This window comes from Bufo gargarizans, chromosome 3 (genome assembly GCF_014858855.1).
Source record: "Bufo gargarizans isolate SCDJY-AF-19 chromosome 3, ASM1485885v1, whole genome shotgun sequence".
Lineage (NCBI taxonomy): Eukaryota > Metazoa > Chordata > Amphibia > Anura > Bufonidae > Bufo > Bufo gargarizans.
The window spans coordinates 279,258,678-279,286,075 of record NC_058082.1 but is presented as its reverse complement, the minus strand read 5'-3'; the positions used below and the strand labels follow the sequence as shown (position 1 = coordinate 279,286,075).

At 46.1% G+C, this 27,398-nt stretch overlaps 5 non-coding genes across 5 annotated transcripts; all 5 read left to right on the top strand.

The window, feature by feature from the left end:
- Positions 1-1,176: 1,176 nt before the first annotated feature.
- On the top strand, positions 1,177-1,394 carry LOC122933490. Its single transcript, XR_006388452.1, has one exon. It is a non-coding gene; the product is annotated as a small nucleolar RNA U3 (small nucleolar RNA).
- Positions 1,395-8,453: 7,059 nt separating this feature from the next.
- Positions 8,454-8,671, top strand: LOC122933484. The gene has a single exon (XR_006388446.1). It is a non-coding gene; the product is annotated as a small nucleolar RNA U3 (small nucleolar RNA).
- A 625-nt stretch (positions 8,672-9,296) lies between these two features.
- LOC122933483 lies at positions 9,297-9,514 on the top strand. The gene has a single exon (XR_006388445.1). It is a non-coding gene; the product is annotated as a small nucleolar RNA U3 (small nucleolar RNA).
- Positions 9,515-11,437: 1,923 nt separating this feature from the next.
- On the top strand, positions 11,438-11,655 carry LOC122933494. The gene has a single exon (XR_006388456.1). It is a non-coding gene; the product is annotated as a small nucleolar RNA U3 (small nucleolar RNA).
- A 14,383-nt stretch (positions 11,656-26,038) lies between these two features.
- Positions 26,039-26,256, top strand: LOC122933489. Its single transcript, XR_006388451.1, has one exon. It is a non-coding gene; the product is annotated as a small nucleolar RNA U3 (small nucleolar RNA).
- The last annotated feature ends 1,142 nt before the right edge of the window (positions 26,257-27,398 follow it).

Sequence of the window (27,398 nt, the reverse complement as noted above, 5' to 3'; positions counted from 1 at the left end):
AATAAAAATGATTTTTTTGGGACTTCATTTTACCAGTGTCATGAAGTACAATATGTGACGACAAAACTATCTCAGAATGGCCTGGATAAGTCAAAGCGTTTTAAAGTTATCAGCACTTAAAGTGACATTGGCCAGATTTGAAAAAAATGGCCAAGTCCAGAAGGTGAAATCCTTAAGGGGTTAAAAACACATGATAAAAACACATTTTTAGGGTATTTCCAGGCATGAGAGAAAATCTGTAGTGTTTCTGCTTGAAATCCACAGCACAAAAAACGTACCAATGGCTGTGTATTCGCGACAGAAACTGCCATGGTTTCTACCTCGGTTTTTCATTTTGAGTGCCGCGGAAACCACACCCTGAGTGGACTGGATGCCACATGAATGAAACAATGGGAGGTGTTTTCAGCATAGTATTCGTGCTGACATCCAAGGCAAGAATCTGCTGTGTGGAGCAAGGAGCACCAGATCTGTCACACAGCACTGCCCTGTAATAGATCAGGCTCATCTGACTGCAGTAGATGTGGACCAGTGAGTTCTGAGGTGGGTAATGTACGGTATAAGATCTGTGCCCGTGCTGTATATGGCTCCTCTGCACTACAAAGTAAGGTGTACTATGGTCCAGCCTGCTCTGCAATATACCGTGTGTTTGTGTTCTGATGACTGTCAATAGCTTTATTGACAATGTAAAAAAAAATGCTGTATGTTTGTGTTCTGATGACCAATTGTAAATAAAGCTAGTTTCAATAAAATAAAATAAAAATGCAGAATGACAGAAATCCTGAATAGCAGGCTAGTTGGTGGCAGATGTAGGGAAGCATTACGTGTCCTGTATGGCTCTCCACATGTCTTGCTGTGTCTCCTATGCAGATGAAGCAGTAACTGGAAATGCGGGTGGGGGTGGGTGCTGCCTGCATGTCACTCATCACATTGCTCCAGTGAGTAGGTGGGGCAACAGAGCCGAGCTTGTTTCCTATTGGCTGCCTGAACTCACATATGCCAATTGAGATAGGAGAGCAGTTGTATTGTGGGTATTAGTTTTCCAGCTTGTATATCCAGTGGAGCGCTGCTTCTCCCCGTCCACCGTACATCAGTGACTACAGGGCTGACTGTGAGGTCTCCCTAATGTTACAGGCAGGGACCTATCCCAGGGGCTGTCATTGCAGCAGGTAGAAGGTTAAGACTATACTTTCAGGGATCATTTCTATAGTTTTTATACTCGGAAATGTGCTCTAAAGTGTCTGAGCTCACCAACCATGAGGAGGAGCTGTAGTGATCTCTCCTGAGCGTGAAGAGAGCTCTCAGTCCTGCTTCATTGCAGCTGCTGATTGCTATTGATGATCGTTCTCCTTCTCTGTCATGGAGAAGGTGGAGGGAGAGATCACAAGCTGAGTGGTTGGTTTTATTCTATGGTTAATAGAAGATAAATGCTGCTATTATTTAGTGATGGGAAGTTCAGATCTTTCAAATGAATCGGTTCATGAATCAGATCTTCGGTTCACTTCCTGAGCCGGCAGAAGCATGTGAACTGAAGATCAATGTGCATGCTCAGCTCATCGAATCTTCGGTTCAAGTCAACCGAAGGTCAGGAGGGACTCACTCCTGGCAAACACAGCTTTGCTGCAGTGGAGCAGACTGTGATACAATTGTCTGACAGTTTTAGTTAACCACCTCCCGACCGCCTAACGCAGATATGCGTCCGGGAGGTGGTTGCTTTACTCCTCCTGGACGCATATACGCGTCATCTCGCGAGACGCGAGATTTCCTGTGAACGCGCGCTCACAGGAACGGAAGGTAAGCGAGTGGATCTCCAGCCTGCCAGCGGCGATCGCTCGCTGGCAGGCTGGAGATCCGAATTTTTTAACTCCTAACAGGTATATTAGACGCTGTTTTCATAACAGCGTCTAATATACCTCCTACCTGGTCCTCTGGTGGTCCCTTTTGTTAGGATCGACCACCAGAGGACACAGGTAGGTCAGTAAAGTCGCACCAAACACTACACTACACTACACCCCCCCCCCCCCCCCCCCCGTCACTTATTAACCCTTTATGAACCCCTGATCACCCATAATCACCCCATATAAACTCCCTGATCACCCCCTGTCATTGATCACCCCCCTGTCATTGATCACCCCCGTCAGGCTCCGTTCAGACGTCCGTATGATTTTTACGGATCCACGGATACATGGATCGGATCCGCAAAAAGCATACGGACGTCTGAATGGAGCCTTACAGGGCGGTGATCAATGACAGGCGGGTGATCACCCATATACACTCCCTGATCACCCCCCTGTCATTGATCACCCCTCTGTCATTGATCACCCCCCTGTAAGGCTCCATTCAGACGTCCGCATGATTTTTACGGATACATGGATCGGATCCGCAAAACACATGCGGACGTCTGAATGGAGCCTTACAGGGGGTGATCAATGACAGGCGGGTGATCACCCATATACACTCCCTGATCACCCCCCTGTCATTGATCACCCCCCTGTAAGGCTCCATTCAGACGTCCGCATGTGTTTTGTGGATCCGATCCATGTATCCATGGATCCGTAAAAATCATGCGGACGTCTGAATGGAGCCTTACAGGGGGGTGATCAATGACAGGCGGGTGATCACCCATATACACTCCCTGATCACCCCCTGTCATTGATCACCCCCCTGTCATTGATCACCCCCCTGTAAGGCTCCATTCAGACGTCCGCATGTGTTTTGTGGATCCGATCCATGTATCCATGGATCCGTAAAAATCATGCGGACGTCTGAATGGAGCCTTACAGGGGGGTGATCAATGACAGGCGGGTGATCACCCATATACACTCCCTGATCACCCCCTGTCATTGATCACCCCCGTCATTGATCACCCCCCAGTAAGGCTCCATTCAGACGTCCGCATGTGTTTTGTGGATCCGATCCATGTATCCATGGATCCGTAAAAATCATGCGGACGTCTGAATGGAGCCTTACAGGGGGGTGATCAATGACAGGCGGGTGATCACCCATATACACTCCCTGATCACCCCCTGTCATTGATCACCCCCCTGTCATTGATCACCCCCCTGTAAGGCTCCATTCAGACGTCCGCATGTGTTTTGTGGATCCGATCCATGTATCCATGGATCCGTAAAAATCATGCGGACGTCTGAATGGAGCCTTACAGGGGGGTGATCAATGACAGGCGGGTGATCACCCCCCTGTCATTGATCACCCCCCTGTCATTGATCACCCCCCTGTAAGGCTCCATTCAGACGTCCGCATGTGTTTTGTGGATCCGATCCATGGATCCGTAAAAATCATGCAGACGTCTGAATGGAGCCTTACAGGGGGGGTGATCAGTGACAGGGGGGTGATCACCCTGATCACCCCCTGTCATTGATAACCCCCCTGTAAGGCTCCATTCAGACGTCCGCATGTGTTTTGTGGATCCGTTCCATGGATCCATGGATCTGTAAAAATCATGCGGACGTCTGAATGGAGCCTTACGGGGGGGTGATCACTCTGATCACCCCCTGTCATTGATCACCCCCCTGTAAGGCTCCATTCAGACGTCCGCATGTGTTTTGCGGATCCGATCCATGTATCCATGGATCCGTAAAAATCATGCGGACGTCTGAATGGAGCCTTACAGGGGGGGTGATCACCCTGATCACCCCCTGTCATTGATCACCCCCCTGTAAGGCTCCATTCAGACGTCCGCATGTGTTTTGTGGATCCGATCCATGGATCCATGGATCCGTAAAAATCATGCGGACGTCTGAATGGAGCCTTACAGGGGGGGTGATCACCCTGATCACCCCCTGTCATTGATAACCCCCCTGTAAGGCTCCATTCAGACGTCCGCATGTGTTTTGCGGATCCGATCCATGGATCCGTAAAAATTATACGGACGTCTGAATGGAGCCTTACAGGGGGGTGATCAATGACAGGGGGGTGATCAGGGAGTCTATATGGGTGATCACCCCCCTGTCATTGATCACCCCCCTGTCATTGATCACCCCCCTGTAAGGCTCCATTCAGACATTTTTTTGGGCACAAGTTAGCGGAAATTTTTTGTTTGTTTTTGTTTTTTCTTACAAAGTCTCATATTCTACTAACTTGTGTCAAAAAATAAAATCTCACATGAACTCGCCATACCCCTCACGGAATCCAAATGCGTAAACATTTTTAGACATTTATATTCCAGACTTCTTCTCACGCTTTAGGGCCCCTAAAAAGCCAGGGCAGTGTAAATACCCCACATGTGACCCCATTTCGGAAAGAAGACACCCCAAGGTATTCCGTAAGGGGCATATTGAGTCCATGAAAGATTGAAATTTTTGTCCTAAGTTAGCGGAAAGTGAGACTTTGTGAGAAAAAAACAAAAAAAAAAATCAATATCCGCTAACTTATGCAAAAAAAAAAAAAAAATTCTAGGAACTCGCCATGCCCCTCATTGAATACCTTGGGGTGTCTTCTTTCCAAAGTGGGGTCACATGTGGGGTATTTATACTGCCCTGGCTTTTTAGGGGCCCGAAAGTGTGAGAAGAAGTCTGGGATCCAAATGTCTAAAAATGCCCTCCTAAAAGGAATTTGGGCCCCTTTGCGCATCTAGGCTGCAAAAAAGTGTCACACATGTGGTATCGCCGTACTCAGGAGAAGTTGGGGAATGTGTTTTGGGGTGTCATTTTACATATACCCATGCTGGGTGAGAAAAATATCTTGGTCAAATGCCAACTTTGTATAAAAAAATGGGAAAAGTTGTCTTTTGCCAAAATATTTCTCTCACCCAGCATGGGTATATGTAAAATGACACCCCAAAACACATTCCCCAACTTCTCCTGAGTACGGCGATACCAGATGTGTGACACTTTTTTGATGCCAAGGTGGGCAAAGGGGCACATATTCCAAAGTGCACCTTTCGGATTTCACCGGTCATTTTTTACACATTTTGATTGCAAAGTACTTCTCACACATATGGGCCCCTAAATTGCCAGGGCAGTATAACTACGCCACAAGTGACCCCATTTTGGAAAGAAGACACCCCAAGGTATTCCGTGAGGGGCATGGCGAGTTCCTAGAATTTTTTTTTTTTTTCGCAAGTTAGTGGAATATGAGACTTTGTAAGAAAAAAATAAAAATTTAAAATCATCATCATTTTCCGCTAACTTGTGACAAAAAATAAAAAGTTCTATGAACTCACTATGCCCATCAGCGAATACCTTAGGGTGTCTACTTTCCGAAATGGGGTCATTTGTGGAGGTTTTCTACTGTTTGGGCATTGTAGAACCTCAGGAAACATGACAGGTGCTCAGAAAGTCAGAGCTGCTTCAAAAAGCGGAAATTCACATTTTTGTACTATAGTTTGTAAACGCTATAACTTTTACCCAAACCATTTTTTTTTTGCCCAAACATTTTTTTTTATCAAAGACATGTAGAACTATAAATTTAGCGAAAAATTTATATATGGATGTCGTTTTTTTTGCAAAATTTTACAGCTGAAAGTGAAAAATGTCATTTTTTTGCAAAAAAATCGTTACATTTCGATTAATAAAAAAAAAAGTAAAAATGTCAGCAGCAATAAAATACCACCAAATGAAAGCTCCATTAGTGAGAAGAAAAGGAGGTAAAATTCATTTGGGTGGTAAGTTGCATGACCGAGCGATAAACGGTGAAAGGAGTGTAGTGCCGAAGTGTAAAAAGTGGCCTGGTCATTAAGGGGGTTTCAGCTAGCGGGGCTGAAGTGGTTAAAAGAATTGTGTCACCGAGTCCCTACCAGACTTCCTGCTCTGCTACAGCATGTAGCAGAGCTGTGTGTGTACAGGGTGCATGTAGCAGTGTAGCATGATGCTACACTGCTGCACAGTGGCGACTCTAGGAACAATATATAGGGGGGGCACAAAGATACCACAGTCAAAAATGGGGGGGCAAAAACAAAATAAGTATATAGAAATAAGATTACAAAATACGAGAGAGTTGCGGTCTGCAGGGATACAGTTATAATAAAACAATTTACTTACAAAAGAAGCTATTGAGTCATCTGCTGTGCCGTCCTCTGCTTGCTTCCACGGATTCTTTCCTCTTCTTTCTGTCTCTCGTCAGTGCACAGGCGCACTGTTATGGTGGATCTGTGGAAGACACACTGTTATGGGGGATCTGTGGATGACACATTATGCCTCTCATTAGCCCTCATTATGCCTCTCATCACTCCCATATCAGCCCCCATATCAGCCCTTATGCCTCATTAGCCCCCATTATAAGCCCTTATGCCTCATTAGAAGTCCAGCAATTAGAAGTCCAGGAATTATAACAATGGATATTAGTAGGGTAATCCTAACGTAATACTACAAGTCCAGCAATGATACCCTATTAAAACTTATGCCTCATTAGCCCCCATTATTCTTCTTATTAGCCCCATTAGCCCCCATTATGCCTCTAATTAGCCCCCATTATGCCTCTAATTAGCCCCCATTATGCCTCTAATTAGCCCCCATTATGCCTCTAATTAGCCCCCATTATGCCTCTAATTAGCCCCCATTATGCCTCTAATTAGCCCCCATTATGCCTCTAATTAGCCCCCATTATGCCTCTAATTAGCCCCCATTATGCCTCTAATTAGCCCCCATATGCCTCCAATTAGCTCCATATGCCTCCAATTAGCTCCATATGCCTCCAATTAGCCCCATATGCCTCCTATTAGCCCCCAAATATGACTCCAATTAGCCCCCAAATATGACTCCAATTAGCCCCCAAATATGCCTCCTATTAGCCCCATATGCCTCCTATTAGCCCCCATAATGCCCCCAGCAGCCACATTTTTTATAAAATAAAAAAAAAAAACCACTTACCTCTCCTGCTCCTGGACGGACGCCGCCTGCCATTTTCTCTCTCCCCAGTCGACTGTGCTCTAAACTGGCGCGCACAGCCGACAGCCGAGGACCAGGAAGTGGTAAGTACAGAGCGTTCACCACTTCCTGGTCCTTCTGTACTAATGAGCGTTTCCATAATGGAAGCGCTCATTAGTATTCACTCGGGGGAATCAGCGGGGGGGCACCTGGGGGGGCAAGGAACAACATAGGGGGGGCAATTGCCCTCTAGCGACGCCACTACTGCTGCATGTACCCTGTACACACACAGCTCTGCTGCATGCTAGATTAATGCTTCCCCCCGGACGGACTTACAGGGAGCCGCAGAGCAGGGAGCCTGGCAGGGACTCTGTGACTCACGGTTCTTTTAACTCAAAAGAATCAAATGAGTCTCTGACTCATTTGATTCTTTTAACCAATAGACTCAGACGATTCTCTGAGTCCCTGCGACTCCCCCTGTGCTGGGAGTCAGTGCTGGCTGCCTCTGATTGGTTGGAGGGCGGGGAGGGGCGGGGCTAGCGTCCACTGCCGGCTCCTATTTCACTGCCTGCTGCTGCCTCTGTGCTCATCTGACTGAGCCGTTTCATTCGGATCGGCTCAGTCAGGGGATCCGACTCTTCCGGATCAGTTAACTGAATCGGTTCAAAAGAACGATTTGTTCATGATCCGGAGATCACTACTATTATTCCTAATGATCTCTACAGTGCTGTGATCTCACATGGCATTTGCAACTTTTGGTGTGCGTTGTGCTCTGTCTAGAGTTCAATCCATGTCTGTGAGGCAAACAGATAAGGATATGTTATATATTTTATGTAGCCCTGCAGAACAGACATACCGATGTGAACCCATTGAAATTAGTAGGTCTGTATTCGTCCAGCAAAAAATGCAGATCGGATGCATGAGCCCATATTTTTGGTCCGCATCCAATCGACATTTTTGCGCATGTGATGTGCACCCATTCATGTCAATAGGACAGTACACCGTGTACTGGCCCGACAAAAAGATAGAACATGTCTTATTCTTGTCCATTGCGCAGACAGGAATATGTGTTGTGTAGAGATGAGCGAATAGACTTCAGAAGAAACATCCGAAGTCGAATCGCATAAAACTTCGTTCTAATACTCTACAGCGCAGGAGCTCCGTACAGTATTAGAATGTATTGGCTCCGATGACCAGAAGTTATTGCTTTGCGAAGTCTAGCGAGATTTCGCGCAATAGCTTCGTAAATTAACTTGTACTGTAAAAAACATTTCCCGAACTGGGGTTCGTTTCCAAGTGGTACGTAGCCTAGTGCACGTTCTTTATGTGGCACACTATACGGTTTTGTTGCACTGCTGTAGAAAGCAGGCTCCTCGAGCTTTATAAAAAAAAAAAAAAAAAAAAAAAAAATGCCGAACTTGTTTCCTATTGGCTGCCTGAACTCACATATGCTAATTAAGATAGCAGAGCAGTTGCATTGTGGGTATTAGGTTTTCCAGCTTGTATTTCCAGTGGAGCGCTGCTTCTCCCCGTCCACAGTACATCAGTGACTACAGGGCTGACTGTGAGGTCTCCCTAATGTTACAGGCAGGGACCTATCCCAGGGGCTGTCATTGCAGCAGGTAGAAGGTTAAGACTATACTTTCAGGGATCATTTCTATAGTTTTTATACTCGGAAATGTGCTCTAAAGTGTCTGAGCTCATCAACCATGAGGAGGAGCTGTAGTGATCTCTCCTGAGCGTGAAGAGAGCTCTCAGTCCTGCTTCATTGCAGCTGCTGATTGCTATTGATGATCGTTCTCCTTCTCTGTCATGGAGAAGGTGGAGGGAGAGATCACAAGCTGAGTGGTTGGTTTTATTCTATGGTTAATAGAAGATAAATGCTGCTATTATTCCTAATGATCACTACAGTGCTGTGACCTTACATGGTATCTGCAACATTTAGTCTTACTATGATTTGTAAACCACAAATATATACTTTGTGTTCTGTTCTCTGTAGAACTGTTCAATCCTTGTCTGTGAGGCAGACAGATATAGGACATGTTATATGTTTTTTGTAGCGCCGCAGAACAGACATACTGATGTGAACCCATTGAAATTAATAGGTCTGTATTCGTCCAGCAAAAAATGCAGATGAACTGATGAAGCAGCGGGTGCGGGTGCGGGTGCGGGTGCGGGTGCGGGTGCGGGTGCGGGTGGGTGCTGCCTGCATGTCACTCATCACATTGCTCCAGTGAGTAGGTGGGGCAACAGAGCCGAGCTTGTTTCCTATTGGCTGCCTGAACTCACATATGCCAATTGAGATAGGAGAGCAGTTGTATTGTGGGTATTAGGTTTTTCAGCTTGTATTTCCAGTGGAGCGCTGCTTCTCCCCGTCCACAGTACATCAGTGACTACAGGGCTGACTGTGAGGTCTCCCTAATGTTACAGGCAGGGACCTATCCCCGGGGCGGTGATTGCAGCAGGTAGAAGGTTAAGACTATACTTTCAGGGATCATTTCTATAGTTTTTATACTTGGAAATGTGCTCTAAAGTGTCTGAGCTCACCAACCATGAGGAGGAGCTGTAGTGATCTCTCCTGAGCGTGAAGAGAGCTCTCAGTCCTGCTTCATTGCAGCTGCTGATTGCTATTGATGATCGTTCTCCTTCTCTGTCATGGAGAAGGTGGAGGGAGAGATCACAAGCTGAGTGGTTGGTTTTATTCTATGGTTAATAGAAGATAAATGCTGGTATTATTCCTAATGATCACTAGTGCTGTGATTTCACATGGCATTTGCAACATTTAGTCTTACTATGATTTGTAAACCACAGATACTTACTTTGTGTGTGCATCAAACTTCTCGATGTCTAATTGCTGAATTGGTGCGTCTTTGACACAGATCTCACCCATCCATTGAAATTGATGAAATCCTCAGCTGTAACCGCAAACATAATTGATGTGCTGCAGATTTAGAAATATGAAATGCATGTCAATTTCTACATGGAAAAAAATCTGTGTACATGATATTTGAGCGATTGTGCACAATTTGCTGGTACTGTAATGTGCTGGTTTTCTTCTGCAGCAGGTTTTGTTACAGAAATTTCTGTGACTGAAAATCAGTTCCACACACTTGAATGCAGCTTGCAGATCGATGTGAATTAAACTTATTTTCTGCAAAGGACAGTTCAGATTTATTTTTTTTGGGCACTGATTTTGTAGTGTTCAGCTCAAAAAAACGCCTAAAAAAAAGGCTCTGATTCATTTCAATGGGAAGCAGCACTTGCTTTTTTTTCCACGTGGAAAAAAGCAGCATGCCCTATATTGGGGCAGAATCAGCGCGGAATCTCCCATTGAAATGAATAGGAAGCATAAAAAAGGCTCCATGTAAGTCCATGCATTTTTTTTCCTTCATTTTTCGCACATTTTTTGCGCATATCCACGCCAAAACCCTCAAGCTGAAAATGCAGCTTTGATCAGTTGCCTGTGCCTGCTGGATATGTATTTAGCTTTTTCCACTAAAATGTAGGGAAAATTCTTGAGAAATGCAATTAATATGATAGTTTGATGATTATCGCCGCATCCAACAAAGTCTGAACTATTAAAATATTTTTAAATTTTTTCCTGTGCAGTGAATGCTGTAACGAAAAAAAATTATAATAAAATAAAAAAATGCAATTCCACATTTTTTTTGTCACCTTATCCCCCCAAAAAGTTGAATAACAGTGATCAAAAAATGTATGTACCCCAAAAATGGTACTACTTAAGTTTGTCCCGCAAAAAACAAGCCCTCATACAGCTCTGTTGAGCGAAAATAAAAAAGTCATGACTCAGAAAATGGCGATGCAAAGAAAAATCCCCAATAGAGAAAAAAATTGCCTTATTTGTTTTTTAAAAAGCACAGAACTCAAAATGTGATCAAAGTATTGGTGTCATATAACAGCCAGTGCTAACCCACGCCCTGAGTCACGCCCCCAAATAATCATTCAATAGCCAAAATCGAGGTTACATGTTTAATTGTCATTTTCATTTTTGTCATAATTGCTCAGCCCCAAATGCATTTGTGATTAATTTCATATCATGAGCTTATCGCCCGTAACAGGTAAATATCACAATAATTGCATTTCTCAAGAATTTTTCCGACATTTTAGTGGCAAGAGCTAAATCCATAGAGCCAGCAGATGCCACTATGTGTACTACTACTGCTAACTAGGAGATTCCTAGTTAGAATGAAAGAAATCCTGAATAGCAGGCTAGTTAGTGGCAGATGTAGAGAAGCATTACGTGTCCTGTATGGCTCTCCAGTGTCTTGCTGTGTCTCCTATGCAGATGAAGCAGTAACAGGAAATGCGGGTGGGGGTGGGTGCTGCCTGCATGTCACTCATCACATTGCTCCAGTGAGTAGGTGGGGCAACAGAGCCGAGCTTGTTTCCTATTGGCTGCCTGAACTCACATATGCCAATTGAGATAGGAGAGCAGTTGTATTGTGGGTATTAGGTTTTCCAGCTTGTATATCCAGTGGAGCGCTGCTTCTCCCCGTCCACAGTACATCAGTGACTACAGGGCTGACTGTGAGGTCTCCCTAATGTTACAGGCAGGGACCTATCCCAGGGGCTGTCATTGCAGCAGGTAGCAGGTTAAGACTATACTTTCAGGGATCATTTCTATAGTTTTTACACTCGGAAATGTGCTCTAAAGTGTCTGAGCTCACCAACCATGAGGAGGAGCTGTAGTGATCTCTCCTGAGCGTGAAGAGAGCTCTCAGTCCTGCTTCATTGCAGCTGCTGATTGCTATTGATGATCGTTCTCCTTCTCTGTCATGGAGAAGGTGGAGGGAGAGATCACAAGCTGAGTGGTTAGTTTTATTCTATGGTTAATAGAAGATAAATGCTGCTATTATTCCTAATGAATACTAGAGTAGTGATAGGAAGTTTATGTATTTCAGATAAATTGGTTCATTTGGATCAGCTCATTCAAATGAACTAATTGGTCAGTCACTGACTGCTGAGTTGACTTGCAAGTGATCTGAAGATGGTGTGCAATGCGCATGCGTGGATGCTATTGAATCAGTTCACTTGCTGACTCAGTCGGCTCTTGGTACTTAACTTGGTATATTGAGTGAGTCGGGAGGATTAGTGATTATACTTATAGTGAACAGATTCAAGAGAAGCGGACGTCGGGCAGGAGGACTCAGTAGTCAGGAGCTGTCATGTGTGGTGTGCCTGTGCATTGTTACCCACAGTGGCAGCACTACAATCAAGTGAATGCACAGGGAAAACTGTATGTGCTAAGTTGATAACAGTATTACAATAACACTGGCTGATAATAAAATAGTCCCCACAGTCATCACTCAGGAAAATAACTAGTGTGCAATTTGTACACTATTTTTGTCACCCTGTCGGATCCGTCCTTCCGCTGTTTCGCTGTGCCGCCGCTCCGTCCCCATTGACTATAATGCGGAAGAGGGCGGCGCTCCGGCGCAGTACGGCAGTGCGCGGCGAAAGGCCGCCGGACTAAGTCCTGCATGTCCGACTTTTTTGTCCGGCGGCCTCTAACTGCGAACTGCCATACTGCGCCGGAGTGCCCCCCTGTCCCCATTATAGTCAATGGGGACGGAGCGGCGGCATGGCGAAACAGCGGAAGGACGGATCCGACAGGGTGAACAGCCTGCCGGGTCCGTCCTGCCACAAGTGTGAATTTTGTGAAAGTACCCTTAGTTATATAGCTACTGAATGAGACCGATGAAGGGATGCCTTTAACATGTATATCTCCTTGAGAAGCCAATTTGATCCTAAAGGGTTAATTCAAACTGTAATCTAAACTCTGTCCTGTCACTTCTCTTATCTCTCTGCTCCTGTCCCTTAATCTTATCACTGCTGCAACAAAAGCATCAGCCTCAGTGTAAACTGTTCTAGTGACTCACGGTTCTTCTAACCGCTCCAGGACCACCTAACGCACAGATGCGTCCTGGAGGCGGTCGATTCATTCCTCCTGGACGCATCCGTGCATCATATCGCGAGAGGCGAGATTTCCTGTGAACGCGCGTACATGGGCGCGTGCGTTCACAGGATCGGAAGGTAAGAGACTGGATCTACAGCCTGCTAGCGGCAATCGTTCGCTGGAAGACTGTAGATGCGATTTTTTTTTTTTTTTTTAACCCCTAACAGGTATATTAGACGCTGTTTTGATAACAGCGTCTAATATACCTGCTACCTGGTTCTCTGGTGGTCCCTCTTGCTTGGATCGACCACCAGAGGACACAGGTAGCTCTGTAAAGTAGCACCAACCACCACTACACTACTGTCACTACCAGAGCTTTAAGACGTTCTCACAGCTCTGTGTCTCCACCCCTGTGATGATGTCACTTAGAGTTTGGAGGTGTTCTCACTGTTCTGTTTCTCCGCCCCTGTGATGAGGTTTTTACTCCCAGCTGTTCCTCCTGCGTTTGATTTCCTTGCCTTTAAATCACCCCTCCTCCTATTGCAGGGCGTGGATTATATTTCTCTTTTCAGTTGTAGCTCTGCCTTGAGTATCTTCACTTGTTAAGCTATTAGTTCTCTGGACCTGTGTTCTGTTGCTGCAAGCACTCTGGATATTGCCAGCGGCCCTTGGATCCGTCTTCTCTGCGGCTGCAGCTCCATCAGCTGAGTGTGCAGACATTGTTGTGTACCTGGTGATTTTCTGACTGGATCTGAGGTGGCCACGGTTCCCTCCATATTCTGAGCAGGGCATCGGTGGCCGTGCCCCTTCCACTATTGTAGGGGTTACAGGGCTCATCAGTCTTAGGCACGCGGGCATGCCTCGTTCCACCACATGGATCCGGGCATGTGCTTTAGCAGCATAGGGAGAGTGTTGAGGGTCTGACAGGGGTCACCCTTTCTCTTCCCTAGTTTGGGTCCGGTCAGTAGCTCTTTTTACTGTGTATGCTCTTATTACCCTTAAACAGCCGTGACAACTACACTACACCCCCCCGTCACTTATTAACCCCTTATGAACCCCTGATCACCCCATATAGACTCCCTGATCACCCCCCTGTCATTGATCACCCCCCTGTAAGGCTCCATTCAGATGTCCGTATGTGTTTTACGGATCCACGCATCCATGGATCGGATCCGCAAAACACATACGGACGTCTGAATGGAGCCTTACAGGGGGGTGATCAATGACAGGGTGGTGATCACCCCATATAGACTCCCTGATCACCCCCCCTGTGAGGCTCCATTCAGACGTCCGTGTGTGTTTTGCGGATCCAATCCATGGATGCGTGGATCCGTAAAACACATACGGGCGTCTGAATGGAGCCTTACAGGGGGGTGATAAGCCCATATAGACTCCCTGATCACCTCCCTGTCATTGATCACCCCCCTCCCTGTAAGGTTCCATTCAGACATTTTTTTGGCACAAGTTAGCGGAAATTGATTTTATATTTTTTTTTCTTACAAAGTCTCATATTCCACTTACTTGTGTCAAAAAATAAAATCTCACATGAACTCACCATACCCGTCACGGAATCCAAATGCGTAATTTTTTTTTTGACATTTATATTCCAGACTTCTTCTCACGCTTTAGGGCCCCTAAAATGCCAGGGCAGTATAAATACCCCACATGTGACCACATTTCTGAAAGAAGACACCCCAAGGTATTCCGTGAGGGGCATATTGAGTCCATGAAAGATTTAAATTTTTGTCCCAAGTTAGCGGAAAGGGAGACTTTGTGAGAAAAAACTAAAAAAATCTATTTCCGCTAACTTGTGCCAAAAAATAAATTAAAAAAATTCTAGAAACTCGCCATGCCCCTCATTGAATACCTTGGGGTGTCTTCTTTCCAAAATGGGGTCACATGTGGGGTATTTATACTGCCCTGGCTTTTTAGGGGCCCAAAAGCGTGAGAAGAAGTCTGGGATCCAAATGTCTAAAAATGCCCTCCTAAAAGGAATTTGGGCCCCTTTGCGCATCTAGGCTGCAAAAAAGTGTCACACATGTGGTATCGCCGTACTCAGGAGAAGTTGGGGAATGTGTTTTGGGGTGTCATTTTACATATACCCATGCTGGGTGAGATAAATATCTTGGTCAAATGCCAACTTTGTATAAAAAAAAAATGGGAAAAGTTGTCTTTTGCCGAGATATTTCTCTCACCCAGCATGGGTATATGTAAAAAGACACCCCAAAACACATTCCCCAACTTCTCCTGAGTATGGCGATACCACATGTGTGACACTTTTTTGCAGCCTAGGTGGGCAAATGGGCTCACATTCCAAAGAGCACCTTTCGGATTTCACCGGTCATTTTTTACAGATTTTGATTTCAAACTACTTCTCATTCATTTGAGCCCCTAAAATGCCAAGGCAGTATAACTACCCCACAAGTGACCCCATTTTGGAAAGAAGACACCCCAAGGTATTCCGTGAGGGGCATGGCGATTTCCTAGAATTTTTTTCTATTTTTTTGTCACAAGTTAGCGGAAAATTATGATTCTTTTTTTTTTTTTTTTTTTTACAAAGTCTCATATTCCACTAACTTGTGACAAAAAATAAAAACTTCCATGAACTCACTATGCCCATCACGAAATACCTTGGGGTGTCTTCTTTCCAAAATGGGGTCACTTGTTGGGGTAGTTATGTGGTATCGCTGGCCCTGTTTGAATTCAAAATATCGCACCTGCGCCGTACCTGTCTTTAATCGGCGCAGGCGCACTGAGAGGCGGCCGCTCCATCCTCAATGCGCCTGCGCCAGGTGTAGATGTGACGTCATCGGCGCAGGCGCATTGAGGATGGAGTGGCCGCCTCTCAGTGCGCATGCGCCGATTGAAGACAGGTACGGCGCAGGCGCGATATTTTGAATTCAAACAGGGCCAGCAGAGGACGATCCCGTTCCCTGGCCCTGTCAATCAACATACGGAGGGGGCGGCTGCTACCAGCAAGTAGCCGCCCTACTTGCTGGTAGCAAGGTAATTTGCATATTTTAAAATTTACGTTTTTAACAAATTCTACTGGACCAAAATGATTATTTAGCTTATGTATGCAGAAATCGCACTATAGGGATTATAAGTAAACCAAAAAAAAAAGTTTAGTGGGGTGACAGAAGCCCTTTAACTCAAAGAATCGAATGAGTCACTAAGTCGGATCTTTAGATTCTTTTAACCTGTGGCTCATTCGATTCATTTCTTCTTAGACTCCCTGTACTTGTGTCAGTGACTCAGAGCACGCCTTGCCTCAGCTCTGATTGGTTGGTGGGCGGGGAGGGGAGGGGCTGGCAGAAGCAGCTTCCGCTCTAGGATCAGATTACGCTCCTCCCGAGCCCCTCCCCTCCCTGCTGCCAGCGTCTCACTCTCTGTGTGCTGTGACTCACTGAGACTGAGGAGCTGTTTCACACAGATCAGCTCAGGCAGGTGAATCGACTCCTCCGGTTCAGTGAACTGAATCGATTCAAATGAACGATTCGTTCATGAACCGGACATCACTAGAACTGATTCATGAATCGGATCTTCAGTTCACTTGCTGAGTCTACTGACTGCTGAGCTGACTCGCAAGTGAACCGAAGACTGTAGGTGGTGCGCATGCGCGGATGCTATCGAATCGATTCACTTGCTGACTCAGTCGGCTCTTGGTACATTCTGAGCTCTCTGACAGTCTGAGTGAGGGCTCTTTCACACTTGCGTTCTTTTCTTCCGGCATAGAGTTCCGTCGTCGGGGCTCTATGCCGGAAGAATCCTGATCAGTTTTATCCTAATGCATTCTGAATGGAGAGAAATCCGTTCAGGATGCATCAGGATGTCTTCAGTTCAGGACTGGAACTTTTTTTGGCCGGAGAAAATACCGCAGCATGCTGCGCTTTTTGCTCCGGCCAAAAATTCTGAAGACTTGCCGCAAGGCCGGATCCGGAATTAATGCCCATTGAATGGATACCATGGCTGCCGGGATGCTAAAGTCCTGTTTGCCATGGTAAAGTGTAGTGGGGAGCGGGGGAGCAGTATACTTACCGTCCGTGCGGCTCCCGGGGCGCTTCAGAGAGACGTCAGGGCGCCCCAGGCGCATGGATGACGTGATCACATGGCACGTCATCCATGCGCATGGGGCGCTCTGACGTCATTCTGGAGCGCCCCCGGGAGCCGCACGGACTGTAAGTATACTGCTCTCCCGCTTCCCACTACTACTATGGCAACCAGGACTTTAATAGCGTCCTGGCTGCCATAGTAACACTGAACGCGTTTTGAAGACGGATCCATCTTCAAATGCTTTCAGTTCACTTGTGTTTTTCCGGATCCGGCGTGTAATTCCGGCAAGTGGAGTACACGCCGGATCAGGACAACGCAAGTGTGAAAGAGCCCTGAGTCAGGAAGAGTGATTATAGTGATAGTGAAGGGATTCAAGGGAAGCGGACGCCGGACAGGAGGACTCAGGACAGGAGTCAGGAGCTGTCACTGTGGTGTGCATTGTTGTCTGTTGTGCATTGTTACCCACAGTGACAGCAGTCTGACACTGACAGTAGTACAACGAACCAAGTGAAGTGAAATGTGAATGCACGCACAGGGAAAACTGTATGTGCTAAGTTGATAACAGTATTACAATAACACTGGCTGATAATAAAATAGTCCCCATAGTAACATAGTACATAAGGCCGAAAAAAGACATTTGTCCATCCAGTTCGGCCTGTTATCCCGCAAGTTGATCCAGAGGAAGACCCCTCTCTAGTAGCTATAGCCTGTAATATTATTAAGCTCCAGAAATACATCCATGGCCCTCTTGAATTCCTTTATTGTACTCACCATCACCACCTCCTCAGGCAGAGAGTTCCATATTCTCACTGCTCTTACCGTAAAGAATCCTTTTCTATGTTTGTGTACAAACCTTCTTTCCTCCAGGCGCAGAGGATGTCCCCTCGTCACAGTCACAGTCCTGGGGATAAATAGCTGATGGGATAGATCTCTGTACTGACCCTTGATATATTTATACATATTAATTAGATCTCCCCTCAGTCGTCTTTTTTCTAAAGTGAATAACTCTAATTTTGATAATCTTTCAGGGTACTGTAGTTGCCCCATTCCAGTTATTACTTTAGTTGCCCTCCTCTGGACCTTCTCCAGCTCTGCTATGTCTGCCTTGTTTACAGGAGCCCAGAACTGTACACAGTACTCCATGTCTTCATCCAGTCATCACAGTCATCACTCAGGAAAATAACTAGTGTGCAATTTGTGCACGATTTTCTAATAAACCTGAAGAGAGATTGTCACCCTGTCGGATCCGTCCTGCCGCCGCTCCGTCCCCAGATCCTATTGACTATAATGGGGACTTTCACCATGCACTGCCGTGCTGGAGCTCCACCCCCGTCCCCATTATAGTCAATGGGGACGGAGCGGCGGCACGGCGAAATAGCGGCAGGACAGATCCGACAGGGTGAACAGCCTGTCGGATCCATCCTGCCGCTAGTGTGTAGCCTTACAATCTCATGGCTTCTGAGCAACAGATAGCGTGGTCTTCAGTGATCTGCTGCCCAGAAACCATGATTCTGTATGGGGACGAGCAGTAGCCATCCCTCATCCTCATGCACATGGCTCACGGGCTCAATATACAGTAAGATAAAGATATAACACACTCCGTCTCCCACATGAACGGTGACATCTCTCCTCTCTGTCCTGGAGATAATTGGATAAAGGGGCCAGACATAGTTCCATCCATGCAGTCGATGAGTAAGACCATTGTATTTGCTAATTGTATCATAGACATAATCCATTGTGTTTGTGGATTGCGTTACCGGCAATATCCATTGTGTTCGCTAACTGTGATTGCGTCACAGCCAGATAAGGTGGTTTGTGTACATTTAATGGGTGAAATGAGGTCAACTACATGAACAGCTTACAGCAGACCGGATTACAAGAGTCTGGACAAGTGGACTGGACATTCATAACACGGATTTTGTCAGAGAGAGAGCCAGCCTGTCACCGCCTGTCACGAGTGAGGAATAAGGATGGCTACAAGAAAGAGAAGCAATATATGGATTAATTTTGAGGAAGTTGGTCCACAGAAGGCAAAATGCAAGATCTGCAATAATACTTTTTCAGGGCAAGCAGGATCCACTTCAAATTTCAGACGTCATCTTAAAAACAAACATCCAACGTTATCGCTTATGCAGGAGGGTCGAGCAATATCCACATCAGTCTCCGGTGAATCCACATTAGCGTCTCCGTCTACCTCAGCTGGCCCAGAATCATCCACCACCAGCACATCTGTTGCTACCCCTGCACAAAGGTCTCACCACAGTCAGAAGACGAGGTATGTGAGAGCACCAATTGGTCCCATCCGACAGAGCAAAGTGGATGAGCAATTGGTTAGAATGATTGCCTTGGATTTTCCACCGGTTGCAATTGTAGAGGACAAAGGATTTAAAAGTTTTGTGAAGGCCCTTGATCCTTCATACAATTTGCCAAACAGAAAGACTCTATCAGCCTCTGTCTTACCTCAGCTGTATGACAATATTAAAGCTGAAATGATGGGGAGAGTAAGCAACGCCTCTGCCGTGTGTCTGACAACTGACTGCTGGACATCACGCACGACAACCAGTTTTATGGCAGTCTTTTGTCCTGTCTGTTGGACTGCTTCTCATATACAGAGAGGCACACAGCGGACCATCTGGCAGCTGAACTCAACAAAATTTGTGAAGAGTGGGGCATCACAAACAAAGTTGTTGTGTGCACTTCTGACAATGCAAGCAACATAAAAGCCGCTATCCGGAAAGTTGGATGGAAGCATATGCCATGCTTTGCCCACACATTGAACGTAATTGTGAGGGAAAGTTTGAAACCCATTCAGGAGACGGTGGCAAAGGTAAGACATATTGTGGAATATATTAATAGAAGCACTGTTGCCACTGAAAGGCTGAAGGCCACACAAAGGCAAATGAGCCTTGAGGAGTTGAGGCTCAAACAAGATGTAGCAACAAGATGGAATTCAACATACTACATGCTGAAAAGATTTTTGGGGATGAAGGAAGCAATTATTACTACACTGGCTTTGGTCAACCCCAGCCTGCCAACCCTGCCGCTTGAGGAGTGGGATTTTATACAAGATGCATGTGAAGTACTGAAGCCCTTTGAAGAGGTCACTATGGAAATCCGCGCAGAAAGGTGTGTATTGTTCTGTTACAGTTCAAACCACGTGGCCCACAACAGGTCTGATTACATGCATTTAGTAATTTTGTCCTTTCTTTCTCATTACAACAGATATCTCACTGCGTCAAAGGTAATTTTGATGGCAAGGGGACTGCAAAATGTCGTCCAGAGATTACGTGGTGCCATCTCCAATTGTGGTCCTGTTACGGAAATGATTAAAGCACTTACAGACGAAATGCAAAAACGCTTTCACCAGATGGAGCACTTTCGACAGCTGGCTGAGGCAACCCTACTGGACCCCCGATTTAAGCAAAGGGCATTTCATGACCCAATAGCAGCTGATGAAGCTTCCAAAAGTATTACAATGGCTGCTGCAAGAATTGGGTCTAGTACACAAGTGGATGAACCTCATACTACTGGCCCTACAGACCCCACAGCTCCTCTTCAGTCGGAGCAACAAACTTCTTTCTTTGCGGACTTCGATGAGAGAGTTGCGGATGCAGTTACCGTCTCTAACCCTACCTCACTTGCAATGACAGAAATGAGAGGGTTTCTTGCAGAGTCCCTCATTCCAAAGACAGAAGACCCTTTGGCCTGGTGGAAAACAAGGCACACAATTTATCAAAGACTGGCAACTATCATGAAGACAAGACTTTGCATAGTTGCTACCTCTGCGCCTGCAGAGAGAATATTTTCAAAAGCTGGACAGATAATTTCTGAAAGGAGAAGCGGGCTGAATCCAAATAAAGTGAGACAGCTCATTTTTCTTAACACAAACATTTCCTAAAGACACAGCTGTGGAGAGGCGTGTATTATCTACATTTTTCAGAGAGTTTGAACTTCTTTTGCACTTATATTTTCTTTTGTGACCTGCACCTACAATCAGAATGGAGCGGGAAAGAGAACGGAGGGCGCACTGCGCATGCACAGCTGCCCTCCATTCATTTCTATGGGGCCGCCGAAAATAGTGGAGAGCTGGCTCGGATGTTTCCGTCAGCCCCATAGAAAACTTCTATGAGAACAGCGCTTGGTGGTGGATGGACCCTGGGAAATCCGGGGTCCTCCAGCCATAGCGCTCCCCACTCCATTCTCGTTGTAGGTGGGACCTGCACCGATCAGAAAATGGGGGCATATCGTATCAATATGCCTCCAATGTCTGAGATTGGAATACTCCTTTAAGTGCAGTTTTTCATTATTATTCCAGTGCTTTAAAAGTTTGATAATGTTCTATTAAAAATGGTTTATTCTTTAAAACCCTGTGTGTAAATGTGTTATTATCTACACCACTGTAGGGGGGGGGGGGGGGAAAAAAACACATCCAGGGGGTGTGAATTTAGGATTTGGGTAAATAATATAATTAAAATGGAGGGTTAAATGTGTTAGAATGTGTAAATGTATAAAAAAAAAAAAATAAACATCTCTATCATTAAGGCTCCATTCACACGTCCGCAGAATGGGTCTGCATCCGTTCCGCATTTTTTTCGGAACGGGTGCGGACCCATTCATTCTCTATGGCGACGGAATGGATGCGGACAGCACACAATTGCGGAGCGCGGCCCCGCTAAAGATAGAACATGTCCTATTCTTGTCTGCAGCTGCGGACAAGAATAGGCATTTCTATAGAGGTGCCGGGTGGGTGAATGGTGCCTTGGGGTGGGTGCGCTATGGATTCCGTTATAACATGGTTATGGTTGTAACAGAAAATAACGGAATCCATAAGACAGATCTGTTCTGCTGCCCAATAGACTTGTATTATGGCGTAAAGCAAAACGGAAGGCTTTAAAAGGCATTCCATTTGCTTTCCGTCCTAATAGAAGTCTATGGGAATCAAAATGGATCCGTCTGGGTCCCGTTATGCAAGACTGAAAATTAAGTCCTGTCGACAGGACCCAGACGGATCTGCTATGATTCTCATAGACTTTTACGATGACGGAAAGCAAAACGGAATGCCTCTTAAAGGTTTCCGTTTTGCATTCCATTTTATGGATTACGTTATTTTCTGTTATAACCCTTTTATAACGGAATCCATAAAGGTGATGTGAACCCACCCTTAGTTATATAGCTACTGAATGAGATGCCTTTAACATGTATATCTCCTGAGATGCCAATTTGATCCTAAAGGGTTAATTCAAACTGTAATCTAAACTTTGTGTCATCTGTCACTTCTCTTATCTCTCTGCTCCTGTCCCTTAATCCTATCACTGCTGCAACAAAAGCATCAGCCGACAGCCTCAGTGTAAACTGTTCTAGTGACTCCCGGTTCTTTTAACGTGAAAGAATCGAATGAGTCACTAATTAAGGCCTCATGCACACAACAGTTTTTTTTCACGGTCCGCAAAAACGGGGTCCGTAGGTCCGTGATCCATGACCGTTTTTTTCGTCCGTGGGTCTTCCTTGATTTTTGGAGGATCCACGGACATGAAAAAAATGTCGTTTTGGTGTCCGTCTGGCCGTGCGGAGCCAAACGGATCCGTCCTGAATTACAATGCAAGTCAATGGGGACGGATCCGTTTGATGTTGACACAATATGGTACCATTTCAAACGGATCCGTCCCCATTGACTTTCAGTGTAAAGTCTGGAGTCCCTTTTATACCATCGGATCTGAGTTTTCTCCAATCCGATGGTATATTTTAACTTGAAGCGTCCCCATCACCATGGGAACGCCTCTATGTTAGAATATACTGTCGGATATGAGTTACATCGTGAAAACTCATTTCCGACAGTATATTCTAACACAGAGGCGTTCCCATGGTGATGGAGACGCTTCTAGTTAGAATATACTACAAACTGTGACATGACTGCCCCCTGCTGCCTGGCAGCACCCGATCTCTTACAGGGGGCCGTGATCAGCACAATTAACTCCTCAGGTGCCGCACCTGAAGGGGTTAATTGTACTATCATATCCCCCTGTAAGAGATCAGGGCTGCCAGGCAGCAGGGGGCAGACCCCCCCTCCCTCTATAGCAGTAACAACATTGGTGGCCAGTGTGCGGTAATGCTATATAGGGAGGGATGGGGGGCGCACACTGTGCCACCAACGATTTATTACAATAGAGGGAGGAAGAGGGGGGGCCCGATGGGGGGTGCACACTGTGCCACCAACGATTTATTACAATAGAGGGAGGAAGGGGGGGGGTCCTGATGGGGGCGCACACTGTGCCACAAACGATTTATTACAATAGAGGGAGGAAGGGGGGGGGCCGGGGGGCCGCACACTGGCCACTAAGCTATTATTACAATAGAGGGAGGGAGGGGGGGGGGGGGGGGCGCACTTGCCACCAATGATATTCAAACTGGGGAGGGGGGGGGGTCTGCCCCCTGCTGCCTGGCAGCCCTGATCTCTTACAGGGGGATATGATAGTACAATTAACCCCTTCAGGTGCTGCACCTGAAGGGGTTAATTGTGCTGATCACGGCCCCCTGTAAGAGATCGGGTGCTGCCAGGCATCAGGGGGCAGTCTTGTACACAGTTTGTAGTGTATTCTAACTAGAAGCGTCCCCATCACCATTAGATCTGAAAAAGCTTTTATGCAGACGGATCTTCGGATCCGTCTGTATGAAAGCAACCTACGGCCACGGATCACGGACACGGATGCCAATCTTGTGTGCATCCGTGTTCTTTCACGGACCCATTGACTTGAATGGGTCCGTGAACCGTTGTCCGTCAAAAAAATAGGACAGGTCCTATTTTTTTGACGGACAGGATACACGGATCACGGCCTCGGCTGCAAAACGGTGCATTTTCCGATTTTTCCACGGACCCATTGAAAGTCAATGGGTCCGCGAAAGAAAACGGCACAACGGCCACGGATGCACACAACGGTCGTGTGCATGAGGCCTAAGTCGGATCTTTAGATTTTTTTAATCTGTGACTCATTCGATTCTTTCTTAGACTCCCTGTACTTGTGTCAGTGACTCGGAGCTGTTAGTGCTTGCCTTGCCTCAGCTCTGATTGGTTGGTGGGCGGGGAGGGGCGGGGCTGGCAGAAGCAGCTTCCACTCTAGGATCAGATTACACTCCTCCCGAGCCCCTCCCCTCCCTGCTGCCAGCGGCTCTGCTATTGTGTGCTGTGACTCACTGAGCTGTTTCACATGGATCGGCTGAGTCAGAGGAATCGACTCCTCCGGTTCAGTGAACTGAATCGATTAAAATGACCGATTCCTTCATGAACCGGACATCACTAGTGCTGTGATCTCGCATTGCATGCTTGCAACTTTTGGTCTTACTATTATTTGTAAACCACAGATACATACTTTGTGTGTTCTGTCCTCTGTAGAACTGTTCAATCCTTGTCTGTGAGGCAAACAGATGTAGGACATGTTCTATTTTTTTTTGTAGCGCCGCAGAACAGACATGATGTGACCCCATTGTAAGTGTGTCTGTATCCGAACAGCAAAAAAATGCAGATTGGATGCATGAGCCCATATTTTTGGTCCGCATCCAATCAGCATTTTTGCGCATGTGATGTCCACCCATTCATGTCAATAGGACAGTACACCGTGTACTGGCCTGACAAAAAGATAGAACATGTCTTATACTTGTCCATTATGCAGACAAGAATATGTGTTGTGTAGAGATGAGCGAATCGACTTCAGAAGAAACATCCGAACAGTATTAGAATGTATTGGCTCCGATGAGCCGAAGTTAGTGCTTTGCGAAGTCTAGCGAGATTTTGCACAATAACTTAGTAAATTAACTTGTACTGTAAAAACCATTTCCCAAACTCGGGTTCGGTTCCAAGTAGGGCTGCATATGGGAATTTTGTGCGATTGCGATTAGGGCCCTAAAAATTGCGATAACGATATGCGATGCAATATTTTAAGGGAATTGTGCTATAGGTGCTATGTGGGCGTCTTTTCAGCACCTAGAGGCTCAGTCTACCTTCATAAACTGCCGCCCAGCTCTTCGCTCCAGCACGCCCATCTCCTAGTGAAATTGATCCTCCCCCTGCTTCTGGCGTCCGAAATCTTGCGCCTGCGCCGTTCGTCTCTGCATTCTGCGGCATTTGGCGCAGTCAATGTCTGAGCGCTCAGACATTGACTGCGCCGAATGCCGCAGAATGCAGAGACGAATGGCGCAGGCGCGAGATTTCGGACTCCAGAAGCAGGGGGAGGATCAATTTCACTAGGAGCTGGGCGGCAGTTTATGAGGTAGACGGAGCCTCTAGGTGCTGAAAAGACGCCCACATAGCACCTAGAGGCTCATTTGCATAAATATAAAAGTGCTTTTTTAAAGAAAACGGCGGAACGGAGGAATATAATACTTGGCTTGTATGGTACATCAGACACTAGCGGATCGCTAGTGTCTGAAAACGAAATGTGTCCACAGCAAGTGGTAGAAACCCTTTAACTCAAGAACTGAAATGCACAGTGTTTTTCAAAATAAAACATCTTTTACTAAATTAAAAACATTTGCATTATTGCAAAAGTACAAAATACAAAACTTGCCATTTTCTTAATAGCACTGCACAGAACAGAGAAATAAAATAGAACTTTTGTTTATTAAAATAGCGACTTGCCTCCAGCCCCTCCTCCCTCCCCATACTGTAACTGATGTATCGCCGGCCGCGCTGTGCAGCATAGCGGCCGGCGATACATCCGTGTCAACCACGTAAAAAGTCAACCATCGCTTTATAAGGCGCACTGCCATTTTCCCTCCACTTTTGGGGGGGGGGGGGGAGTTTGTCTTATAAAGTGAAAAATATGGTAATATAATTGCAGAATTTTTAGGTCGGCCAATTGGCGATTGCGATATGGCAATTAATTGCGATTGCTTTGGTGATATATTGTGCAGGCCTAGTTCCAAGTGGTACCTGGTGGTACGTAGCCTAGTGCATGTTTTTGGTGTGGCACACTGCACGGTTTTGTTGCACTGGTGTAGAAAGCAGGCTCCTCGGGCATTAAAAACAAAAACACCTGAACTTGTTTCCTATTGGCTGCCTGAACTCACATATGCCAATTGAGATAGGACAGCAGTTGCATTGTGGGTATTAGGCTTTTCCAGCTTGTATTTCCAGTGGAGCGCTGCTTCTCCCCGTCCACAGTACATCAGTGACTACAGGGCTGACTGTGAGGTCTCCCTAATGTTACAGGCAGGGACCTATCCCCGGGGCTGTCATTGCAGCAGGTAGCAGGTTAAGACTATACTTTCAGGGATCATTTCTATAGTTTTTATACTCGGAAATGTGCTCTAAAGTGTCTGAGCTCACCAACCATGAGGAGGAGCTGTAGTGATCTCTCCTGAGCGTGAAGAGAGCTCTCAGTCCTGCTTCATTGCAGCTGCTGATTGCTATTGATGATCGTTCTCCTTCTCTGTCATGGAGAAGGTGGAGGGAGAGATCACAAGCTGAGTGGTTGGTTTTATTCTATGGTTAATAGAAGGTAATGCTGGTATTAGAGATGTTAATTTTGAATCTTTTATATTAATCAGTTCATTCCAAAGATCATATTCATGAATTGTATTTTTAATTGATTTGTCTGATAACGAAGTGAGCTAAACAAGATAGTTAAGATACATCAGTGATGATCTGACTTACGGCAAGAACAGAAAGGGGGCAGCGATTTGAGTATTATATTGAGTGGAGGGCATTTTTGGAGGCTTTCTATTGTTTGGAGGGCACTTAAGAGAATTATACTGCTGCAACCTGGCCATTAGACTCAGTGAATTGTTCTGGTGACACGGGTTCTTCGAATGAGTCTACTAAGGTACTTTCACACTAGCAAGCACTGACCTCCGACAGGCTGTTCCGTCAGGTAAACAGTCTGTCGGATCCAACCTGCCGCTAGAGAACGTGTGCCCCTGGACTGCCGCTCCGTCCCCATTAACTATAATGGGAGCGGTGCGGAGGCAGATGAATCGATAGCTCAGAAGGTGCAGTCATTTATAGTATTGTCGACAGAATTCTCTGGTGGATGATTGTTTGCTGATGTAGAAACCACCTGGAATGGGCTTTCCAGCCTGCACAAATAGCATACATTGACAAGCTGCTGATTAAAGGAGTATTCCCATCTTAGACAATGGGGGCATATCGCTAGGATATGCCCCCATTGTCTGATAGGTGCGGGTCCCACCTCTGGGACCTGCACCTATATCGAGAACAAAGCGGGGAGTGCTGTGGCTGGAAGACCCCAGATTTCCCAGGGTCGGTCCACCACCAAGCGCTAATCCCCGCCTCTCCCATAGAAGTGAATGGGTGCTTGCCGCGCATGCACGGCCCATGTTCCCATTCATTTCTATGGGGCAGACGGCAGTAGCCTTGTCTGAGATGAGAAAACCGCTTTAACCCCTTCAGCCCCGGAAGATTATTTTTTTTGTTCCTTAAGCCGGGTTCACACGAGTGTTGCGGGAAAAGATGCGGGTGCGTTGTGGGAAAATGCACGATTTTTCTGCGCGAGTGCAAAGTGTTTTAATGCATTTTGCACGCGTGTGCGAAAAATCATCATGTTTGGTACCCAGACCAAAATCCGGACTTCTTTACAGAAGTTCTGGTTTGGGAT